Raw genomic sequence first — 25,816 nt, 5'->3', positions numbered from 1 at the left:
GAGTTGCTATTGTGTGTAAGTTTTTCAATTCGTTGTCTACATATAAGTTGTTTAGTTATTTCAATTCATTGTCTATATATAACTTGTACTCTATTATGCAGAATGAAGATTCTAGATTGTAAAAGTAAGAACATCCTAAATATTGGGTTTATTGACCCAGATAAAATACATATAGCGACGCTAACTGATTATCCCAAGGAGATGGAGGAAAACCTTCTAAGGTTTCTAACAGATCAAAATTTCTGTGACCACATACTGTTTCCATACAACTTCAGGTGAGGGTCTTTACTCTGTTGTGTCCATTCACTTATAAGTGTAATTGATAAGTTACTAACACACACACACACACACACACACACACATATATATACACACGCACATGTGCAGCTTTCATTGGATTCTGTTGGACATTCAAATTGATAAGGGAAGAATTGATGCCTTCGACCCATTATCGAGACCCTTGGAACAGTTCCAAAGCCCGCAGGACATGCTCCAAGGGTAATTTCAATCATTCTTGCGCTCTATCGGTCTCTTTCGATGATTTTCTGATATATCAATTAATGAAAAACTTAGCAAATCATTATCCTTGTCGGGTAGGGTTTGGAAGCGGTTCAAGTGCGTGACTCCCGGTAACTTTCCTGAGAAGCTGACCTTTAGAGCGGCTCAGGTAAGTAGTAGTATGATATACTTCTATTTTCAATACATTTATGATGCTAGATTATTATTTTGATTATATATATTCTATTCTCGTAAAGTGCGACCAGCAGCCACGGGGAACGCATCTATGCGGACACTATGTTTGCGAGACCATTCGCACGTTTACCTCTGAGCACAAGGATCATAGATTCGACGTAAGCAATGAACATTCACACCTCTATTTTTACCCGTCATTCTTTGTTATCATGATTGATATTCAGATTCATCTCCTCTTCTTATATAGCACACGACCATGACGACGAAGGTCCTACCAGAGCAACGCGCGATTGCTGTTGCAGAGGAGCTTGCGGGATTTCTGAGGACGGAAGCTATAGATGACAAATGACGATTTAGTGTAGCCAGGGGCCATTACTGATGTTCGTCCATGTAATCGAATAGATGGGCTCTAGTCCCGATAATTCAGATCTCCATATAATTGTATATATATGCTCGCTTGTAAGATAAGTTAATCTTATATATATATATATGCATAATTATTTCTATTTAAATTATATGAAAACTAATTCCCGAACACCAAACGAGGCATCACGTTAATCTCCCGAACACCTAAACCCTAAAACCCTAAAACCCGAAAATAATTTCATTCAAAAAAACCAAAAAATAAGCAAAATCTGAAACTCTTTAGTCCCGGTCCGTGTAACGAACCGGGACTAAAGGTCCTGCCCGTGGGGCGCTACGAGGCGCCCACGTGGAGCACCTTTAGTCTCGGCTTGGAACAGGGCCGGGACTAAAGGTTAGGCCTTTAGTCCCGCCCCTTTAGTCCCGGTTGGTGAACGAGACTAAAGCCCCTTACGGGCTGGGGCTAAAGGCCCCGTCCCCACTAGTGGGGGCTTCTGATTGCGTATATTGCACATGGAAAAAATTTCAAGTCCAAAATATGTTTAAAAATTGAGTTATGTGTGTTAGGTGCTTGTTTTGAAACCCTTACACTTGGCGGGAGAGTTTCCTGTTTACGCACAATATACATCAGCTTTTGATCGTAACGATCTAATTTTTATCACACCTATAGATGTTCAATGAAGTCGCCATGAAAAAGTTTCACACATTTACAACCTCATTAGAACGGCCAAAGTTTATTTTGCTTTTCTTACTTGCCAAAAATCCAGTTAATGCCGCGAAGATAGCAAACCAACTCCGAAGTTGACAAACTATAGCACGGGGCTTCTCGTGACGTATATTACACATAAAAAACAATCAAGTACAAAAGATGTCAAAGTGCGCTGCCGTATTTTTAGGCAACGGATATGTGTGAAAGACGGATTTTACGTACGCAGGTTTTGGGCTGGCGGGTGCCCTGCCCGCCCGACGTTGCTAATGTTTGCAGTAGCGGGTGCCACGTACTGCCCGTCATTTGTTAACTGACCCCCCCCCCCCCCCCCCCCCCGGCGCGGGCATAGTTTTGAAACTTACCTAATATGTTCCCCTCTTCTCCCACCTCTCTCGTGCTCGTCCACCACCACCGTCGCAGGCCACCACGCACATCTTTCTACTCTCGCGCGCTCCGGTCCACCGCCACACCTCTCTCTCTACTATCCTGGGGTCCAGTCCACGTGTTGCTGCCATAGTCGTCGCCGATGCTCGTACTCCGCCGCCACCGCAACTGTAGTTTTTTTTCCCGCAGGATCCCATGGGCCCACACCTTGACAACCTCAGTGCCATCGCAACAAACTCGTCCGTCTCGTCAACAACGTCATCGGCGTCGCAAATTTTTGATTCACATATGTGTCAAAGTATAATTTCACTACATTTCCCATCTATATGTTCCACTATTATATATGATTGTAACATGTTCGATGAAATGCCACATAAAGGATTTAGATCTTAGATATTCTTAGATGTACCTCTACACACACGTGGATTGTGTGATGTCATTCGATGTAGAATAAAATGGTTGTGTTTTATTTGCAGGACTTAATGTAAGTGCCAATGGTTTGACAAAATGTTGATTCATTTTCGTTCGCGAAATTTCCGGTACTCAATATGCCCTACTTTTAGCAAAGGTCATGCCATTTTTTTAGTCGCCATTTTCTTTCTATGTTCGGTCATAACTTTTTGTTACAATATTGCAGTTGGACAAATGGATCCCGGCGCTGGAATATCATCTCAGAAGAGACCTAAGTACAATAACCCTGGCGTCGAGATGAGCGCCTCTGACGTGGATGATTCGGCCATCCCTGACGTCGAAATGGGCAGCGACCAACAGGTAGAACCAACCACCAGGGCAGGGGACATGAGCCACACCAATGGGACTTCATCCAACACGGCCACCACAAAGAAGAGCAATCGAGAGGCAAGGTATCCAAATAACTTCATAGAGGTATAATTGCAATCACCGCAGGAGTGGCGAGCCAGTCACCTCAAAGGACGCAATAAAAAGGTATAGCAAAATGTTAGGTTGCATCTTGAAAAAAGCCATCCTGGTCAATAGCAAGGTTTTGGTCGGACACAAGGGGAAACTACTACTGGCGTTAAACCGTAGTTACGAATTTCCACCTGATGTCAAGAAGTTAGCCAAAGATTATGCCATGTCAAAATGGCCAAAGATGTTAAGAGACTAGAAGAGCAGTGCACATTGCAATCTAGTTGGTAAGGACTTCGACACTGTTAAGCGGCTCAATCTAACTATGGCTCATGAATAATGGACAAAGTTTTGTGAATCCTCTAGTAGTGAGTCAAGCAAGGAGATAAGCAATCATTTCCGTAATTTACGAAAAAAATCTGACAAGTAACTACCGTCTGGGCCCTGGTGGTTAGAAAGCTGCAAACCCCAAGTGGTAGAAGGAGGTCGCGGAGTTTATAGACGTGGGTAAACAGCCTTCGTTCTGGGAACAACGAGATCGTGCTCAGGACTTCGTTTTCTCAGGGCACATGCAGTGCAAGACCCAGACAGTAAGGAGTTGGTCCTACCGATGTAGGAACTTTGCTCGACAGATGAGAACTTGGTAATGTTGATCGACACTAGTAATTTAGTCCCCAAAAGTTATTTATTATGTACCATACAAATTGTTTACCAAAACACATGTATTTTTTGTAGAGAAAAATAAAGCAGGAATTTGGACAGGTCCTCATGAATCTCCCCACGGCTATAGGTATGATGACCCTCTTACTTGGGCAGTGAACGTGGGTTCGGGGGTTAAGAGGAAGCCCAAGACTTGGTGTGCGTTGGGAGGGGGTAAGATGTTGTCGTACGATGCCTACCCCAAAACCAAATTACTAAAAAATTGCAAAAGGAAGTACATAAGATAAACTAAATTAGATGCAGTAGTAGATGCAGCACTTGAGAAAAGGTTAGCAGAAATGTTTCTACATGGTGCGCCCAGTCCTACCCAACTACATACACCTATCATCACCCATAAGTCACGTGCATCCCACTGTATTCCATGTTGGCTACAAGCCAACGTGGATGCTGAAGACAAGGTTGCCAAGGGTCAAATCATCTCGTTTACCAATGGTAGCAGAATGATGCACATGGTCGTCTTTGCTGATACGTCTCCAACGTATCTATAATTTTTGATTGTTTCATGCTATTATATTATCTGTTTTGGATGTTTTATATACATTAATATGTCATTTTATATTATTTTTAGGACTAACCTATTAATCTAGAGCCTAGTGCGAGTTTTTGCTTTTTCCTTCTTTTTGAGTATTGCAGGTAAGGAATATTAAACGGAGTCCAAACGGAATATAATCTCTGGAATGATTTTTCTTGGACCATAAGAAACATGCGAGACTTGGAGAGGGGGGAAGGAGACCTGCCAGGAGACGACAAGTCTACAGGGCGCACCCTAGGGGGCGCCCCTGGCTCGTGTCCCACGGTAGCCCTCCTAACCCTAATCCTCCTTCTATAAATTCCCAAATATCCCCCCAATACCAAAACAACAACAAAAAATACGTTTCCGCCGCCGGGAGCCTCTGTTCCCGTGAGATCCAATGTGGGAGTCTTTTCCGGTAATCTGCCGGAGGGGGAATCGATCATGGAGGGCATCTACATCAACTCCATTGCCTCTTCGATGATGCGTGAGTAGTTCACCACAGACCTACGGGTCCATCGCTAGTAGCTAGATGGCTTATCCTCTCTCTTTGTTCTTCAATACCACCTTCTTCATGATCTTCATGAAGATCTATCCGATGTAATACTCTTTTGCGGTGTGTTTGTCGAGATCCGATGAATTGTGAATTTATGTTTAGATTATCTATGAATATTATTTGAATCTTCTCTGAATTCTTATATGCATGATTTCATATCTTAGCAAGTCTCTTCGAGTTATTAGTTTGGTTTGGCCAACTAGATTGGTAATTCTTGCAATGGGAGAAGTGCTTAGTTTTGAGTTCAATCTTGCGGTGTCCTCACCAAGTGACAAAGTAGGGGTAGCGAGGCATGTATTGCATTGTTGCCATCGAGGATAAAAATAAGGGGTTTTCATCATATTGCTTGAGTTTATCCCTCTACATCAAGTCATCTTACCAAATGTGTTACTCTGTTCTGCATGAACTTAATACTCTAGATGCACGTAGGAGTTGGTCGATATGTGGAGTAATAGTAGTTGATGCAGAATTGTTTCGGTCTATTTGACACAAACGTGATGCCTATATATATGCATAATCATTGCCTTGGGTATCTTCATAATTATTCATTTTTCTATCAATTGCTCGAAAGTAATTTGTTTATACACCGTATTATTTTCCTTCATGAGAGAAGCCTTTAGCGAAACCTATGCCCCCGGGTCTATTTTCCATATTATAATTTTAGATCTATAAACCAAAAATACCAAAAATATATTGTTGCCATTTATTTAGTTTTGTTTTACTTTTTGTTCTAACAATCTTTTATATCTATCTCTATCAGGTCTCATCCTTGCAAATAACCGTAAAGAGATTTACGACCCATTTTTAGCATTGGGTGCAAGTGTTTGATTGTTTGTGTAGGTGCAAAGATTGGGGCCTTGCTTGTTGCTCCTACTGGATTGATACCTTAGTTCTCAACAAACTGAGTTAAATACTTATGTACTTTGCTGCATGACCCTCTCCTCTTTAAGGGAGGACCAACGCAAGCTCAAGAAGTAGCAAGAAGGATTTCTGGCACCGTTGCCGGGGAGGGTACATAGCAAGATCAATCCTACCAAGTACCCATCACAAGCTCATATCTTGCATTTACTTTATTTGCCATTTACATCTCGTTTTCCTCTCCCCCACTTTTAAAATGATTTTTAGAAAATACCAAAAAGATTTTGTCTTTTTTATTTGTCCTTCTTCCATTCGTCTTTTCGTTTGCTTGCTCGTGTGCTAGGTCTATTCGTCGCCATTGTGTCCGAATCTGAGGAGGTTTACATTGAAAAGGATAGTAATAATCTTGAAGAGAATAACGATTCTCATAGAGAACCTACTATCATGCATAAGAAATTCCGCATACGCAGTGGCAATATTATTGGAAAAGGTGTTATTCAAGATTTCTTTACTTGTGTTGGTACACTACCTATTTTAGGAGGGTCCATCCTCAATAAAACTAATAGTCTTGCGGACGCCATAACTCTACTAATAATATAACTTGAGAGGCAATTTGTTCATATGCATCCTTGAATACAAAGGATTTTTTTGAGTTCTCTAATATTCAACTTGCTTCCGTTAAGCGTGGTGCCACTATATTTCTAGACCACGAGTTCAGATTTATTATGAAAGAGGCTAGTGAATTTTTTGCTCATTATAAAATTAATGGTGGATGTACCCCCATTGAGGAGATCCTTTTTAATCAAGAAGAAATAATGAGATTGCAGTCTTCGGATTATGTCGCTTATAATAAAAATTTGCGAAAAAGGGTTCCTATTGAGGTTTTGGTTGATAAGATTTCTAAAATCAATGATAATTTTTCTATACAAAATAATGGATTAGAGTTCATATTAAGAGATAAACTTATGACTTTCCACCACAGGAAAGCCTACAATGATGAATTGATTATACACTATAGAGGGCCGAAGGAGGAACATATTCCTCCCGCAATTGATCTTAAGGATCCTTATCCTATTAAATTAGCCATTTTGATTACTTTTGCTTGCCACAAAGGAAACTTGCTAATGGAAGAAGGGAGTATGAGATGAGCATTGATGATCTTCTATACTTAGATCTATTGCATTATGCCTAGCTAGGGGCGTTAAATAATAGCGTCGGTTGGGAGGCAACCCAATTTTATTTTTATGCTTTTATTTTTGCTTCCGTCTTTGTGTGATTCACACATTATTACCTCTTTAATAATTTTGTTTTCTTGTTTCAATTAGTGTTTGAGCCAAGTAAGACCTTTGGGATGGTCTACGGTGTTTGCAAGTTGATTTTGCTGAAAAACAAAAACTTTTGCTCTCAGTCCAAGAATTTTGTAAATTAACTGGAACTTTATTTTGGCCTCAAAGTTTTACAAAAAATTGATATAAAAATTTCCCTGATTTTATTATTTTTTCAGAAGTTTTAGAGTTACAAAAGTATTCGAAGTTTATAGATTTTTATAGACTGTTCTGTTTTTCACAGATTCTGTTTTCTATGTGTTGTTTGCTTATTTTGATGAATCTATGGGTTGTATCGGGGGGCATGAACCATGGCGAAGTTGGAATATATTAAATATTGCACCAATATAAATAAAGAATGAGTTCACAGCAGAACCTAAAGTGGTGATTTATTTTTCTTATACTAACGGATCTCATGAGTTTTCTGTTGAGTTTTGTGTTGTGAAGTTTCTAAGTTTTGGGTAAAGATTTGATGGAATGTGGAATAAGGAGTGGCAAGAGCCTATACTTGGGGATGTCCAAGCCACCCCAAGCTATATTCAAGGATACCAAAGATCCTAAGCTTGGGGATGCCCCGGAAGGCATCCCCTCTTTCATCTTCAATCCATCGGTAAATTTACTTGAGGCTATATTTTTATTCACCACATGATATGTGTTTTGCTTGGAGCGTATTCTATGATATGAGTCTTTAATTTTTACTTTGCCATAATCATCCTTGCTGCACACATCTTTTGAGAGACACACGCTAAATCATGAATTTATTAGAATACTCTATGTGCTTCACTTATATCTTCTTAGCTAGGCAATGTTGCTCTAGTGTTTCACTTATATCTTTTAGAGCACGATGGTGTTTCGTTTTATAGAAATTATTAAACTCTCGTACCACACTTATATTATTTTGAGAGTCTTTAAACATCATGGTTATTGGTTTAGGTTATGAATTTAGTCCTAATATAATGGGCATCCAAGAGGGATATAATAAAAACTTTCATATTAAGTGCATTGAATATGATGAGAAGTTTGATTCCTTGCATATAGTTTTAAGATATGGAGATGGTAATATGAGAGTCATGCTAGTAAGTAATTGTGAATTATAATAAATAATTGTGTTAAAGTTAGTGATTCCCGTAGCATGCACGTATGGTGAACCGTTATGTGATGAAGTTGGAGCATGATTTGTTTAATGATTCTCAACCTTTGTGTGGAGATCGGGATCGCGCGATGGTTAACTCCTACCAACCCTTCCCCTAGGAGCATGCGTCTAATACTTTGCTTCGATAACTAATATACTTTTGCAATAATTATGTGAGTTCTTTATGATTAATGTTGAGTTTATGGATTATACGCACTCTCACCCTTCCACCTTTGCTAGCCTCTCTAGTACTGTGAAACTTCTGCCGGTACATTAAACCCACCTTCCTCAAAACAGCCACCATATACTTTCCTCAAAACAGCCACCATATCTACCTATTATGGCATTTTCATAGCCATTCTGAGATATATTTCCATGCAAACCATTGTTCCCTTTTTTATGACACACACCATCACTTCCATATTGCTTATAGAGTCATATTTTGTTCTAGATATCGAGTTGTAATCTTTGAGTTGTAAGTAAATAAAAGTGTGATGATTTAGATTATTAGAGCATTGTCCCGTGTGAGAAAAGGATGATGGAATCTATGATTCCCTCACAAGTTGGGATGAGTCTCCAGACTTCACAAAAAATAAAAGAGGCCTGCGAAGCCCATATAAAAAAATAAAAGAGGCCAAACATGCCCACCAAAAAATGAGAGGAAGAGATAAGGGACAATGCTACTATCTTTTTACACACTTGTGCTTCAAAGTAGCACCATGTTCTTCATACAGAGTCTCCTATTTTATCACTTTCATATAACTAGTGGAATTTTTCATCTTATGCACAATCACTTAGTTTTCTTTTTGAGATTTCATACACTTATAACTCTAGTGCATTTGTTGCATGACAATCCCTACTCAGCCACATTGATATTTATTTATGGGCATCTCCATAGCACGTTGATATCCCTAGTTGATGTGAGACTATCTTCTCCTTTTTTTGCAACCTCCACCATATTCTATTCCACCTATAGTGTTATATCCATGGCTCACGCTCATGTATTGCGTGAGAGTTGAAAAGGTTTGAGAACATAAAACGTGTGAAACAATTGCTTGACTTTCATCGGGGTTGTGCATGATTTAGATACTTTGTGTGGGGAAGATGGAGCATAGCCAAACCATATGATTTTGTAGGGATAGCTTTCTAAGGCCATGTTATTTCGAAAGGACGCAATTGACTTGTTAGTATGCTTGAAGTATTATTTTTTTATGTCACCATTAGACTTTTGTTTTGAATTTTATGGATCTAAATATTCATGCCACAATAAATAATATTACATGGATAAATATGTTACGTAGCATCCCACATCAAAAAATTTGTTTTTATCATTTACCTACTCGAGGACGAGCAGGAATTAAGGTTGGGGATGCTTGGTATGTCCTCAACCTATCTATAATTTTTTATTGTTCCATGCTATTATATTATCTGTTTAGGATGTTTTATATGCATTAATATGCTATTTTATATTATTTTTGGGACTAACCTATTAATCTAGATCCTAGTGCCAGTTTTTTCCTTCTTTTTGAGTATTGCAGATAAGGAATATTAAACAGATTCCAAACGGAATAAAATCTCCGGAATGATTTTTCTTGGACCAGAAGAAACCTACCAGACTTGGAGAGGGGGGCAGGAGACCTGCCAGGAGACGACGGGCCTACAGGGCGTGCCCTAGGGTGGCGCCCCTGGCTTGTGGCCCCACGGCAGACCTCCTAACCCTGATCCTCCTTCTATTAATTCCCAAATTTCCCCCCAATACCAAAAGAGCAAAAAAAAAAACGTTTCCGCCGCCGGGAGCCTCTGTTCCCGTGAGATCCAATCTGAGAGCCTTTTCTGGTAATCTGTCGCAGGGGGAATCGATCACGGAGGGCATCTACATCAACTCCATTGCCCCTCCGATGATGCGTGAGTAGTTCACCACAAACCTACGGGTCCATAGCTATTAGCTAGATGGCTTCTTCTCTCTATTTGTTATTTAATACCATGTTCTTCATGATCTTCATGAATATCTATCCGATGCAATACTCTTTTGCGGTGTGTTTGTCGAGATCCGATGAATTCTGGGTTTATTTTTAGATTATCTATGAATATTATTTGAATCTTCTCTGAATTCTTATATGCATGATTTCATATCTTAGCAAGTATCTTCGTGTTATTAGTTTGGTTTGGCCAACTAGATTGGTAATTCTTGCAATGGGAAAAGTGCTTAGTTTTGGGTTCAATCTTGCGGTGTCCTCACCCAGTGAAAAAGTAGGGGTAGCGAGGCACGTATTGTATTGTTGCCATCAAGGATAATAAGATGGGGTTTTCATCATATTGCTTGAGTTTATCCCTCTACATCATGTCATCTTACCTAATGTGTTACTCTATTCTTCATGAACTTAATACTCTAGATGCTGGCAGGAGTCGGTCGACGTGTGGAGTAATAGAAGTAGATGCAGAATCATTTTGGTCTACTTGACACGAACGTGATGCCTATATGCATAACCATTGCCTTGGATATCTTCATCATTATTCGCTTTTCTATCGATTGCTCGACAGTAATTTGTTTACCCACCGTATTATTTTCTTTCATGAGAGAATCCTCTAGTGAAAGCTATGCCCCCGGTCTATTTTCCATATTGTACTTTCAGATCTATAAACCAAAAATACCAAAATTATATTGCTGCCATTTATTTACTTTTGTTTTACTTTCGTTCTAGCAATCGTTTATATCTATCTCTATCAGATCTCATCCTTGCAAATAACCGTGAAGGGATTGACAACCTGTTTTTAGCATTGGGTGCAAGTGTTTGGTTGTTTGTGTAGGTGCGAAGATTGGGGTCTTGCTTGTCCCTCCTACTGGATTGATACCTTGGTTCTCAACAAACTGAGAGAAATACTTATCTACTTTGCTGCATCACCCTTTCCTCTTCAAGGGAAAACTAGCGCAAGCTCAAGAAGGAGCACTTGCCACTTGGCATGACGAGGGTCATATGTAGGAGGCAGTGACGGGCTTGGAATCTTGGACATTGCTTCACCCCCTGAAGACGGCATCACTATGTTATGGCAAGTGACCTAGACCCACCTGCTTAAGTGGCTAATGAATGATATAAAGGAGATTACCCAAGGATATGCTAGCACCGGGGAGGTAGTGCCACACAATGTGCATTCACAGGAGAAGAATTCACATGACAATTGCGGACCATCCACGCACAAGCCACATACGCCTGTTGTCATCCCTGAAGGGCGGAAAATGAACATGTATAAGCCCGGGGATCCGCTTCTATCGGACTCCTTATTGGGGACGCTCTCGATTGATCTTCAAATTCTACATGCCCATGTGGTAGATAAATCAAAAGAAGGTCAACATGGATACATGACCAAGCTTGTAGAAGGTTCTAGTTTTGTCTAGGAGTCTCCAATAGACATAATTGATTCGGCCTTGAATGAGGTGATCCATGCAAATATCTTCGTTGTGAGCGTAGTCCCCCTAAAGGTAATGAGGCTCTAGGTACTTCATCAAGCTACAGATCCCCTACTCGTGCATGGTAAAGTGTCCTTACCTGATCATTTTTACATGCACTGCCACAAACCTGAAACTACAGAAGGCCATGAGGTTATCTCAGACTACATGTTCCCGTTCTTTATTGTCAATCTTCCACATGCGGACTGATACGTCCATTTTGCATCATGTTTTCATGTTGATATTTATTGCTTATTTGGATGTTATTTCACTTCACGGTACAATTCTTGTGCCTTTTCTCTCTTATTTTGCAAGGTTTACATGAAGAGGGAGAATGCCGACAACTGGAATTCTGGCCTGAAAGTGGAGCAAAGTTGAGATACCTATTCTGCGCAACTCCAAACGTCGTAAAAATCAACGAGGAATTTTTTCCTGATTTATCAAAAATACTGGGCCGAAGAAGTGCCAGAGGGGCGCCAGGGGTGGCCACAAGCCTGCATGAGGGCTTGTGCGCACCCTGCTGGCCCACTTGCCCCCCTCTTTTGCTATACGGAGGGTTTCGTCCAGGAAAAAATCAGAGAGGAGCTTTTTCGTGGTTTCGCCGCCGCCACGAGGCGGAACTTGAGCAGAACCAATCTAGAGCTCCGGCAGGATGATCCTGCCGGGGAAACTTCCCTCCCGGAGGGGGAAATCATCGCCATCGTCATCACCAACACTCCTCTCATCGGAGGGGACTCGTCACCATCAACATCTTCATCAGCACCATCTCATCTCCAAACCCTAGTTCATCACTTGTAACCAATCTCCGTCTCGCGACTCCGATTGGTACTTGTAAGGTTGCTAGTAGCGTTGATTACTCTTCGTAGTTGATGCTAGTTGGATTATTTGGTGGAAGAGTTTATGTTCAGATCCTTGATGCTACTCATTACCTCTCTGGTCATGAATATGATTATGCTTTGTGAGTAGTTCCTTTTGTTCCTGAGGACATGGGATAAGTCATGCTAATGGTAGTCATGTGAATTTGGTATTCGTTCGGTAATTTGATATGGTGTATGTTGTTTTTCCTCTAGTGGTGTTATGTGAACGTCGACTAAATAACACTTCACCATTATTTGGGCTTGGGGAAGGCATTGGGAAGTAGTAAGTAGATGATGGGTTGCTAGAGTGACAGAAGCTTAAACCCTAGTTTATGCGTTGCTTCGTAAGGGGCTGATTTGGATCCACTAGTTTAATGTTATGGTTAGACTTTGTCTTAATTCTTCTTTCATAGTTGTGGATGCTTGCGAGAGGGGTTAATCATAAGTGGGATGCTTGTCCAAGTAAGGGTTGTACCCAAGCGCTGGTCCACCCACATATCAAACTATCAAAGTAATGAACGTGAATCATATGAACATGATGAAACTAGCATGACAGAAATTCCCGTGTGTCCTCGGGAGCGTTTTTCCTCCTATAAGACTTTGTCCAGGCTTGTCCCTTGCTACAAAAGGGATTGGGCCACTTTGCTGCACCGTTGCTACTTTTGTTACTTGTTGCTTGCTACGAATCATGTCACCATACAATCACTTGTTACCGACAATTTCAGTGCTTGCAGATATTTCCTTGCTGAAAACCACTTGTCAGATCCTTCTGCTCCTCGTTGGGTTCGACACTCTTACTTATTGAAAGGACTATGATTGATCCCTTATACTTGTGGGTCATCACGGACATCTTTCTAATGCCATATTGCGACAAGTAAAACGTTAACATTCACAAATTTATTTTGAACCATATAAATGGCCCTGTGGTTTGATCTCATCAATGCTAATTTCTTCATTTTTTGTGCAGCGACCTACATTGGATCGTAATCGCACTATTGCCGACCCAGGGCTTGGCTTACTTCTTCGATTCGAATAGACACCCTCAAAAGCAAGGGTCCTGATTGAAGAGGTTCCAAATGATGCTCTCGTCAAGTATAAGAACTTCAGAGAGACTATAATGGAACATTCAGAATTCAAGTTCTTCACTAGCGCTTGTTGCTATGAAGAACAAAATGTGGAAACATCCCATAGGTCTGGAAACTGTGCGATGGCTATCATGTACGATTTTTTGAAGAAAAGTAAATTATTGCGTAATCATAGCCAGACCAGGTGGTCCAAAGATATGGAGAGGGACATGGAAATAGGAGAACCATTAACAGAGCATGGCCGCCTCCAAAAGGTGTTGGCTAGAATCATCAACAAAGAGGTTGTAAATGAGGATGGGAAGCTTCACTTCCAACTAGAGCGATATTAAGAACGACTTGTTGGTTCAAAGAGATGGACAGTGACATGGAAATAGGGGAACTATTAACACTACATGGCCGCCTCCCAAAAGTGGTGGCAAGAACCATCAACCAAGTCAAGGACACACTCCGGTAATCGATTGTGAGTGATATAGTGCTTCAAAACATATTGACTCATGGTTCATTTTATAAGTTAAGAATTTTACATGTTTATTTCTTGCCCTACACTTCTTATACTATATGTTTGCTTCATTAATAATCTTAATTGTTGTAACACCATTGTAATATGATTGTTTGAATGCAATGGAATGATTGAGTGCAAATCACTTCTTCAATGCCATTAAAATGCTGCAATGGAAGCAAAAAATGTTGTCACGGCAACAATTTCTCTATATGCCAACATCACTACCAGTGGTGGGCGGCAAAGGTGCATGTCACTAATAGTACACACAAAAGTGGCGGGAAAATATTATAGTTTTGGCGGGCATAACTTCTGCGCGCCACTACAACACTATTATCACGGGAGGGCGGCGGCCCACCACTCATGCCATAGTACCAGTGGCAGGAGGTCAGTGGTGGGTGACCGTAAGAGCCTGGTCTACCACTACTAGGATTTTTGCACCCTCTACTGTTGGGCATTCCTGCAGTAGTGCCCCCCAAGAGGAGTAGGACGACATTGTTGGGTCCCTCAACTACAATGAAAAGCACATACATCATGATCCATTTTTTGTTTTTGAGCGCTACTTCCGCGAGAAAGATCACAATGATGTCAGGAAGGGCAAGACCAAAACCATTCGTGGATGATACATAATAATATGTATCCAAAACATGTCTAATTTTGGTAGTCCAATGGCATGTGTTGATTTAGCCGGACAATTTGTGTTGCATTGTTTATGTTGCATGTTTCTGTATCAATTTGAAGTTTCCTAATTGAGGTGTTCGGTTGTGCAAAGAAAAAATTAAGGTCTTGTCGGTCAATGCCCACGAGTGCGCACGGGCGGGTCTATGAGGATTTTAGGGCCCGTATTTGGTGTCGACGAATGTGGATGCTCTCATAAGAGCATCTACATCCGTACTTATCGAATCCGGCACCCTAATCACGGACCTGGAGCATTCGCGGATAGCGCTAGATGACCCTCAAAAGTTTTGTCGGATTGCCACGTCCCTTGTAACTAAAACCTTAAATCTACGCACGTCTCGAGTTGAGTAGTTTCATAATTCAAACATAGTTCAACATCAAAATTATTTGAAGTGCAGATTTCAAACATAAAACTCTTAGGTTTCTCCTTGGTTTTCAATATGCTTGACGAGATTATTGAGTAGATTCACATGCACAAGTTCATCTTGGAGATTCTGATGAATCTGCAAAAAAATTATAGTTTGGTATGCATCTGTATCCGGGATGTGGAACTGTTCTTTGGGTTTCTTGAAATCATGTGTTTGGGCTGCCCCTTCACCCTCATCCTCGACAATCATATTATGCAGAATGACACAACATGTCATCAACTACCATAAATTCTTCGATTCCCACATCATTGGAGCTCCACGAACAATTGCCCAACAAACATGTAACAATCTGAATGCCCTTTCCACATCCTTCCTAGTTGCTTCTTGCATTTATGGAAATTGGCTTTTTTTTGCCATGGGGATCGGATATTATCTTTACATATGCCGCCTAGTGAGCATAGATACCAACTGCAAGGTAGTACCTCATGTTGTAGTTGTGTTTGTTGACAATGTAGTTGCCTGGTGGCGCTTCCTTGTTGTGAAGTCTCCTGAATATGAGAAATTGCTAGAGTACATTGATGTCATTGTTAGAACCATAAATTTCGAAGACAACATTCCAAATCCATAAGTCCTTTGATACCACTCCTTCGAGTATGATGGTGCCATCTTTGGTGTCACATGGCAACATCTCACATAAACCTTTGAGATAATTCTTTCATGGCCAACGCATGCAACCAATTGAACCGAGCATACCTGGAAAGCCTCTTCACTATTGCAGGATGCTGCTAATGTGACACTACAATCAGAGACCCTTTGACGAAACTGTGTGTGACGGATGAATCGCAAACGGTATAATTCAAGCTCTGTTGCCAATAACACGAGCTGTGTGTGATGGTCAACCCATCAAATATGAATCAGAAAAGACTTACGTGTGTGATTTGTGCCATACAATTCTTCCATATGAACTGTTTGTGATTAGCTAAAATAACACAAACGGTTACAGAGATTGAGATGTGTGCGGTAGAGAGCACACAGTTCGCTACCATAAACCGTGTGCGATGAAATAGCAGAACACAAATGATTCAGAATAACAAGATGTGTGCGATGTACAACAAACATGTGAGTAATCAGAATCGTGTGCAAACACCAGAAATAACACATACGATTGGTGCTAATAACTTGTGTGTGTTATGGGGAAACTGTAATGCCCCAAGTGTAAACCTTGCCATACTTGGAACCTATCTCATGTGGGTCCACCTTGTCATTGAAATGAGAGAGTCCTATGCATGTATGATTTCATGCGTCCCTTCTTTTCTTCCTTGCATGCATGCATACCATAATGTTTCATGCCATGTCTTGTCCTTGTGTTCTTGTGGTGATGTGATGCCTTGTGTTGGTGTGCATGTGGTGATGTGGCTAGTAGGCACATGTGGTGGCTTGTTTTGACAAAACCCCTTTCTCTCCATTAATCTATGGCTCCTTATTCCAACCTTTCAATTCTTTTTTTAAAAATGTCTATTGTTTAGGAAATATTGGATTGGTGATTTGGTGTTCTCTTGGTTTGATTTAATGGTGCAAACAATTGCAAAACATACCCCTTTAATTCTGTTTTGCAAAATAATTACTTGCTCCAAAAATCTTGATTCTATTTTTATAATTTAGGGCATAAATTCTTATACCCAGCGATGTGCTAGTTTTATTTTTAGCACTGTAGTTTTGCAGTGCTTTATTTGTTTTCTCTCTCGCCTTTCCTGTAAACAGAAAAGCCCCAGGGATTGTTTTTCCCTTATGTGGCGCTCAGGTGGGCTTTCTCCCGCACAGAGTGGCCCAACTTCCCCTCTCTCGCGCGCTGTAGCCCATCTCTCCCTGGCCCGTACCCCTTCGCGACAGGAGCCCGCTCGGCGTCCCTCTCCTTCCTCCTGTCGATGTCAGCCATGGTACGACCAGAGCTTAGCCTCCCGATCATCTTTCCCTCGATCCTGCGGCTCGAGCTCCCCTCCCCGAGGTGATTTAAGCCGCATGTGAGTCCTCCGAACCTAGGGTTACCTCTCCTTCCTCCAGCGCCGCCGCCATCTTCCTCCTTCTCTCTTTCCCCCTCCTGGTAAGCTCTATAGCTAGGACAGAGAAGGATCTCATCGCCGATCGCCGCCCCCATTGTCGTCCAGCGCCGGCGGCCATGTCCAGGGGCACGAGGAAGGTGCCCGCGCCCCATTTTCGTCCTCGGTGAGGTCGAGGAGTGTCCTCACCGATGACCAGGAGTTCACCGACGCCGCGGACCCGGTGCTCCTTCGCCTCTGCTTAGGTTCTGCATCAGGAACTTCTTCGGCTTCGATCTTCTTCCCCTCCAGCGACTCCTCCTTCGATCGGAACCCTTCTTCCTTCCCCAAGGTGAGCCGACCCTCTTCCTCCCTTCTCCCTCGATGGATCCGGCAAGTAGACTGCAGGGAGCCCCTGTCCCGAGTAGCAGCAACAGATGTTGGTGCAGTGTGTTGTTGATCCTATGATGTGCAGTAGCAGTAGCTTGATGTGGTAGCGTGTAGACGTGGCGTATGAGGCGCAGCGTAGTGGAGTGGTAGATCTCCCTGGCGTGGCGCAGCAGCAACAGCAAGGCATGCCCGGCAGCCTCCCTGTCACCGGCAGCCTGTGTAGGCAGAGCAGGGCCCCTACTAGTTTAGCTTGTATGCGTGCTCCCCTGTGTCAAGTTCCTGTTCCATAGCGGAGTGGTGTGTATCTTGTGGTTGTACTCAGAGGTCGTGGGTTTGATCCCAAGGGAAGCCTCCCCCCTTTTTGTTGGTTTAATTCGGTGTAGTGGATGCCAAAGCAGGGCATGTTAACCTGCTCTGTTCCCCTGATCTGTCAAGTGCCTTGGACTAGCAGAGTGGCAACGCTGTAGTTGCACCACCAGCAGGTCTGGGGTTCGATCCGAGACCGTGTCCATTTTTTTCTTTCCTTGTTCTTTTTTTTCTTTCCCTTTGTTGTGTGATATATATGCAGCCCCTGTACATGGTAGCTTGTAGTTATTTTGCACATATAGGTTGGTGTTTTTACCCCCTCTCATAATCAGCTAGGGTGTAATGTTTGTAGCTAGCTTGTGAACCTTGGTGATGCACTTGTGTGTGTGTGTATGTAGTTGCACTTAGTAGAGTTATGTGTAGGTTGTGTATTATTTAGGTTTGCAAGCTCAGCTAGATCATGTGGTTGCACTAGTACTCCTTTTGTTATGCATCTTTTCAGATTTAGTGGAGTAGGTGTATGTGTTCTAGTATAATTCATGTGCTTGTAGATTCATGAGTTTGTGTAGATTGTTTTCCTTTTGTTATGCATGAGTTGTGGTGTAGTGTGTGTGTGTTGACACATATGCATGTGTATGCATGTGGATGGTTTCCCCCTCACCTCATATATGTGTGTGTGTGTTGCACTAGTGGTGCATGCCATGTTTAGCATGTGTAGGGGTGTTGTGTCTATATCATGTGTAGCTAACATTATTAGTTGTGCTTGTTGCTAGTGATGACGTGGTGATCTACCACATGCACATAGACATGAGGTCTACCCCTCATGTAACCCCCTTGATGTTGTGATCATGTGGATATGCCTATGTAGGTTTGATATAGTGAATAGCACATGTGATGATGCACTATTCACTATATATATGATTCTTAGTAGATTTTCCTTCCTTGTTTGTGGACACTTGATCCAAGTAAGTGCATAGATATTATATATGATTTTGGGGTAGAATCTCCCAAGGAATCCATTGGTGAACTTAGTTTTGCCATTGGAACATTTTCTGGAGATGACATATTTCATTTTTCTTCTATGTTTAGAGCTTGGTTCCATTAGTTGTGGTGTGCTTATGTGTTTGTTTCTTGGTTGTGGTAGTAGAGGGTGGCCCCCTCTACCACATGTTGGTTTCATTTCATGTTTTGGAATCCATATGTGCAAGTTGTGCCCATCCAAAGTAGGCTTGTGGCTGAAATTCCAGATTAGTGAGATTTTCACTAAGTCTGAGAATCTGTTTATATTTTCTTCTCCTGTTGATGAGGTTGTGCAGGTCAATGTGTTGTGATCTAGCCTTAGCTTTCAACTGGAAAGTTGGAGCTGATATGTTTGTCTAGCTCCCTGAAAATTTCGTTCCATTTGGAGTCCTGTAGGTATTGTTTTGGCTGCTGTCAAAATGCTTCAGAGCATAGACAGATAGTGAGAATCTGGAATTTTCACCAAGTCCCTGAAATCTGATATTTTTGGGCAAGTTTACAACCATGTAACTTTCTGTGATTAATTACTTTGTGTGTGATTCTTGCTTGTGCTTGTAGTACTCTTGGATAGCTACAGCCACATATATTATTTGTCATATTTGGGTGGCTGTAGGTGCTTTGCATGTAGCTCACAAAGTGCTATGATGCAGTTTATGGCAGATTGTCTAGTTTTGTCATTTTGATGTTTGTGAGTGCTTAGTTGATGATGTGGTGTTCTTCTTTGCTCCACCCCATCCATGTTGGTTTGTTTTATGTCTTGGCAACCTGGAAATACCAGAGTTGTGCCATTTGAGTGTGTGGTGATGATTTTGACACGTAGGGCTTCATATCTTGTTTCATTGATTCCCGTTGATCCGTAGCTCCGATTGTAATGTTCTTTATATGATTTTGCGTCATTTTCTCGAGACGCATCTGATCATGTCATTCTCATGCATGTCAAAATAGCATAGGATGCAGTTCTGTCCAGGAACATGTATTTACTCCTTATGCTTGTGCTAGTGATAGAAATAGTGATGCATGCTCATATTCATCTCATGCATCATGTAATTGTTGCATCTTGAGGTGTTGTTGTTCATTGGATGTTATTCTTATGTTGGGTAGCACCGGGATCGGAGAACGAGTTCGTGGATTCGGGAGAGTACGTGCAGGACGAACAAGAACCATTCCAAGCTGAGGATATCACAGGCAAGATGATATGACCTTGATTCCATCTCTAGACTTGTTATGCTAGATTACGTTTCCTTGTTATATGCTTGCTGCCTACCACTGAAATAAATTGCCTCCTGATATGCCATGAACCCAAACACTGATCCCTTCCTAGCAAACTTGAATGGCTAAGTAGGCTTTGCTCAGCTACTAATGTTAGCGTTGCTAGATGCAGGTGCTTTGCCCCATGTGATAACATGAGATTGATATCATTATCTTAATTATGTTATTTAATTAATGCACCTATATACCTGGTAAATAACGGAAGGCCTAGCCTTTTGTCGGGTGCTTTGTTCTGTTATTGCCGCCATAGTTACCGGCTACCGGTGTTTGATTCCATATTGATCGCTCCTAACACGTTCGGGGTTGTTATGGGGACCCCCTTGATAAATCGCGTAGTGCTAAGACTTGTCCGGCACGAACCAACATTGGTTTTAATCTGCTAATCACTTAATAATAATCTGCATAGGGAATAGCTACCCCGAGGAATTTAATCAACAACCCGGGCCAGTGCTCCTCATGAGTGTTGGTCCACCCACCTAGCAGTCGGCAAGACTCCCCCAAGGAAACTTGAGGTTTGGTCCTTGTCCACTTTGCATAGACGGTGTTGTTCTGAGACTGAGATACGTGGCTCTTATCAGGGTTGTCGACACACTGGGAGGTCCTGCTAGTCTTGTCTTACCTTAGCGATATATCTTGCGTATAGGAATCCCGGTGAAGCTTTGGTTCTCCCTAGAGTTTAGGTTTTCCTCTAAGGAATCTGACGAGATCACCAGAATCGTGATAGAGGATTACTTTGCGGCCCGTGTACGTTTGTGATGGACTAGTTGGAGCACCCCTGCAGGGTTTAATCTTTCGGAAAGCCATGCCCACGGTTGTGTGGCAACTTGGAATATTTTGTTGACATTCGGTATTAGATAACTTAAACATAACCTAATAAAATTGCCAAATGTGTGCGTAATCGTGACTGTCCCCTCGAAGATCTCTCTTCGAATGGGAACACGGTGGGGTTATGAATGATGTAGGTAGGTGTTCAGGATCACTTAGTGATCATCTATCATCGACCGCTAGTATAGACCACCTTCATATAAGTTCTACGTAAGATAGCCACCATATCAAGCTTAGGATGCTGCAACCTAAATACTCCACCTATCCAACCTAATAACTTGACTAATTCTGGCACCGAGGTCATAGATTGTTGAGTCCCCGTGGCTCACAGATTCCTTCACAACACGAACAGGTTCAAGTATCCCAGAGACAGGTGATCCCGATGGCACGCAGCTGACGTGGCAGTACGATGATGAGAACGACCGCCTGTACGTGAACTATCCAGAAGATTGAGGCGTGGTTGTGATCGTGGGCCAGTAGGCAGGGTAGCATAGCCATTTCCCTTTGTTTCATAGTCCGTAGCGGAACTACTTTGTTTGTATGCGTGATATACTCTGATATATTTATGAGATGGCAATTGAGCCCCTTATTGTCATTCTGTTGATATTATGTATGTGCTATGATACCATGTTTGTGAGACGCTTAGATGCGCTCCTTTCCAATTCGGGGCCTCGATCCCCAGATTAGAAAGGACCGCATCTTAGTCGTTAGAGAAACGCTTGATGGTATAGAATTGTGAACGACTGATGAAATCATCATCGACGAGTTTTGTAGTTTAGTCCGTGTGTACTGTGATTTGCTCTGTCTGCACAACATCTATGTTACATACACGATTGTAGACAGTTGCCACATTTTTCCGTTGCGATTATGTGTGCACCTAAAAGAATTTTAAAACTGTTAAAATGCTAGGTATTCTCTGATATAACGAGCACACGGTGTAAGTAAAAGGAGCGTGGGCGATAGTAATAAAGGACCACACATGGTTGATGAAACAAGACGTGTGCTACCCAGAAACCGCCCCACGCCCCGGTGCATAAATTAACGGTGTTATACACCCTACAAACCGTGTGCCATGCACAACAGATATATCACACCCCGACATAAAATACGGAGCGCCTTTGATGAGTCACTTAACCACACACGGCTGTGAAGTAACAACTCTGTGCCACTACTCGCCGCCTGTCATCGCCTATACCCTCACCACTGGTGGACGGTTGTCGCTCGTGGCCTCCATTTAGTCTTTCCTCCCTCGAGGTAATGCTTCCCAAGCAAGCCCAAGCGCCAGCCACAATGATAAATTGTAAAATCACCATAGGCAACGCGAAAGGGTCTTTCGGACAGGCCTTATTCAGGCTAGTGTAGTCGATACACATTCTCCACGTGTTGTTCTTCTTTAGCACCAGTATTGGATTAGCTAACCAGTCCGGGTGGAAAACCTCCATGATGAAGCCGGCTGCAAGGAGCCGGGTGATCTCTTCTCCAATTGTGCGCCGCTTCCCCTCGGCGAAGCGGCCCAAAGGTTGTTTCACCGGATTTTTATACGGTCGCACGTGAAGTTTGTGCTCGGCGTACTTCCTCGGAACACCCGACATGTCCTTGGGGGACCATGTGAAGATGTCCCGATTCTCACGGAGGCAGTCGACGAGCTCGCCTTCCTATTTGGGGCTGAGGCCAGCCCCGATGGTGACGCACTGCTTGGGGTTGGCAGGGTTGAATGGGACCTGCTTGGTCTCTTTGGCTGGCTTGAAAGAGCCCTCGCCGCCCGACTGGGATGGAGGAGAAGGAATCGCCGGCTGCTCGGTAGCCTGGGCCACGAGCCAGTCGATCTGCCGCTTCTCCTCAGCGATCACCAGGGCGTCAGCGAGGCGGCTGCTATCTTGGGCGCACTCGAGTGACTTCTTGTAGTCGCCAGCAAAAATGATGATGCCCTTTGGACCCGGCATCTTCATCTTTAGGTAGGCGTAGTGCGGAATAGCCATGAATTTGGCCAGAGCCGGTCTGCCCATTAGCGCATGATACGGGCTGCTGAGGTCCACTACCTCGAACCATATGGACTCTCGGCGGAAGTGAGCTTTGTCGTCGAAGAGGACGTCCAGTTGGATTTTGCCGATAGTCGAGTAGGACTGCCCAGGCACGATGTCGTGGAAGACAGTGCTGGTCGGAAGGACATCCGTCTCCTTGAGCCCGAGCTTGAGAAGAGTGTCGAGGTAGCGGATGTTGATGCTGCTGCCGCCGTCGACCAGCACCCGGGAGAACCGGCAGGTGAGCCTCATGGAGGCGAAGGTGGGGTCGAGGACGAGTGCGTATGAGCCCGGGTTGGGCATCACCGCAGGATGGTCCACCCGGCTCCATGTGATTGGTTTGTCAGACCAATGCATGTACTGGGGAACCGGGGGAACCGTGTCATTCACGTCACGCCGTCTCTGGCATAGGCTGTGCTTGTCATCGCCTTCACTTGTGAAGACGACGAATGCTCCATCTTGATGGGGGTAGTCATCGTGGAGGTGGCCGTCGTCACGAGGCAGCGGCGGTGGAGCCGGAGCAGGACCAGGAGCCGGTGCATGTGGCGCCGCCTGCATACCTGGGGGAGCCGGCAGGCCATCCCCTTGCGATAGCCGGCGTGCGAACCTGCACTCTCGAAGGGTGTGGTTAGACAGCTGCGCCCCAGAATGTATCTCATAGGGGGCGTCGAGCAATTGCTCGAAGGACTGCTTGGGCAGCCAGTTGGCGTTGTTCCTGTTGGAACGCTTCCGCGGAGGGCCGGCTTGAGGAGCCAACGTCTCGCCCTCCACGCTGGCTACTAACTTGCTGTTGGAGTGTGAATCCATGTGATCCGCCTTGCGCTTGTTGTTGTTCTGGCCGCCTCGGCCATCTCCAGCCGGCTTGGGAGTAGCCGGCGTGGGGCCAGCCTTGTCCGAGGCGGTCACCTTGACGCGCATCGCCGAGTCGACCGTGGCGTACTTGTCCGCCTTGGCCATGAGCACCACCAAAGAGGCGGGCTCGGAGCACATAAGCTTGTGCTTGAGGAGGGTGCCGTCTCAGCAACCATAGATGAAGTACTGGATGGCTTGTACCTCATGCACCCCCTCACAGGAGTTGCGGAGCTCCGTCCATCGGGTGACGTAGTCGCGAAGGGGTTCGTCGGGCCTCTGGATGCACATGGCCAGCTCACGAGGCCTGCCAAGGCGCTAGTAGGTGCCAGTGAAGTTGCGGATGAACGCCTCCTTGAAATCCACCCAGGAGTTGACGTTGCCGGTCGGAAGGCTGTTAAGACAAGACCGAGCCGAGCCGACCAACATGAGTGGCACGTAGCGGACAGCTACGCGCTTATTGCCCCTGGCAATGCAGACGGCTGTGGTGTAGTCGATCAGCCAGTCCTCTGGGTTGGCAATGCCGTTGTACTTGGGTGTGTCCTGAGGCAAGGTGAAGCCTCGGGGAAATGGCTCCGCTCAGATCCGGTGGCCGAAGCAAGCCGAACCAATGGGGTCGTCCTCCTCCAGGAGGGCTGACTCGGCTAGGACGATGAGACGCCTGCGGGCGTCCCGATCATGCTGGGGAGTGCGAGCGCCAATCCGAGTAGCGAGAGGGGAGGCACCTCGCGAACCAGAAACATGGGTCCTTCCTGGGTGAGGGACCTCATACACCGAATCACTCTCGTCGCCTCCGCGACGCTTGCTCGAAGTGTGCTCGCTCTAGCGCTGGGAGCGCCGGTCTTGGCTTCCCTCGCCCCTCTGGACGGAGGTGCGATGCGAGGAAGATCCCTCCACATGATGCTGACCGCTAAGGTTGCGGCACGCTCCGGAGTTGGGTCCCGGAGATTCTGTCTGGGCCTAACCGGGGTCAAGCCGAGTGTGCTATTTGTTGGCGGCGTCAAGGAGATCCTTGACCCGCTTCTCCTGGAAGGCGTGCTCCTCGCCCTCCAAGCCTGCCATCTCTTCCATGGCCGCCTGCGCTGCCCGCATGTTGGCCGCAGGGGTCTCGTAGGTGGGCTGATCGCCGCCTAGGATCTCAGCAATGAACCGGCCGCGGCTGCGGACCGATCCAAGCCGGCTAGGGGCGTAGGAAATCGGACTGAGGCCGTATGCGGAGTTATAGTCGTGCTGCGTGGCCTCCATCCAACGTTTTGCCGAGGCGACGGCAATGCCCTCCTCCAAGATATGCTTGTGAGCCTCCTCAAGTGAGGCTCGGGCATCGCTAGGTGATACGTCTCAAACGTATCTATAATTTTTGATGGTTTCACGCTGTTATCTTGTCTTCTTTGGTTGTTTTATGTACCTTTTATATCTTTTTTGGGACTAACTTATTAATTCATTGCCAAGTGCCAGTTCCTCTTTTTTCCGTGTTTTTGACTCTTTTCAGATCTGATTTTGGAACAGAGTCCAAACGGAAGAAAAACCCCGAAATGATTTTTTTCCCGAACGGAAGAAGATCAGGGGGCCTTTGGGCCAAGCCAGATGGGCTCCAGGGAGCCCACAAGCCCCCACTCCATCACCAGGGGGGAGGCGGCGGTGGCAGGGCTTGTGGCCTCCCTGGCCGCTCCCTGACCTAGATCCTTGGCCTATATATTCCCAAATATTCCGCAAAAAATCAGGGGAGCCTCGAAAATACTTTTCCGCCGCCGCAAGCTTCCGTTTCCGTGAGATCTCATCTGGAGACCCTTCCCGGCACCCTGCCGGAGGGAACTTTGGAGTTGGAGGGCTTCTTCATCATCATCATCGTCCGTCCAATGACTCGTGAGTAGTTCACTTCAGACCTACGGGTTCGTAGTTAGTAGCTAGATGGGTTCTTCTCTCTCTTGGATCTTCAATACAAAGTTCTCCATGATCTTCATGGAGATCTATCCGATATGTAATCTTCTTTCGCGGTGTGTTTGTCAAGATCCGATGAATTGTCGATTTGTGATCAGATTATCTATGATAT

Source organism: Hordeum vulgare, chromosome 3H (assembly GCF_904849725.1).
Source record: "Hordeum vulgare subsp. vulgare chromosome 3H, MorexV3_pseudomolecules_assembly, whole genome shotgun sequence".
Taxonomy (NCBI): domain Eukaryota; kingdom Viridiplantae; phylum Streptophyta; class Magnoliopsida; order Poales; family Poaceae; genus Hordeum; species Hordeum vulgare.
Note: the sequence above shows the minus strand (reverse complement) of the source record.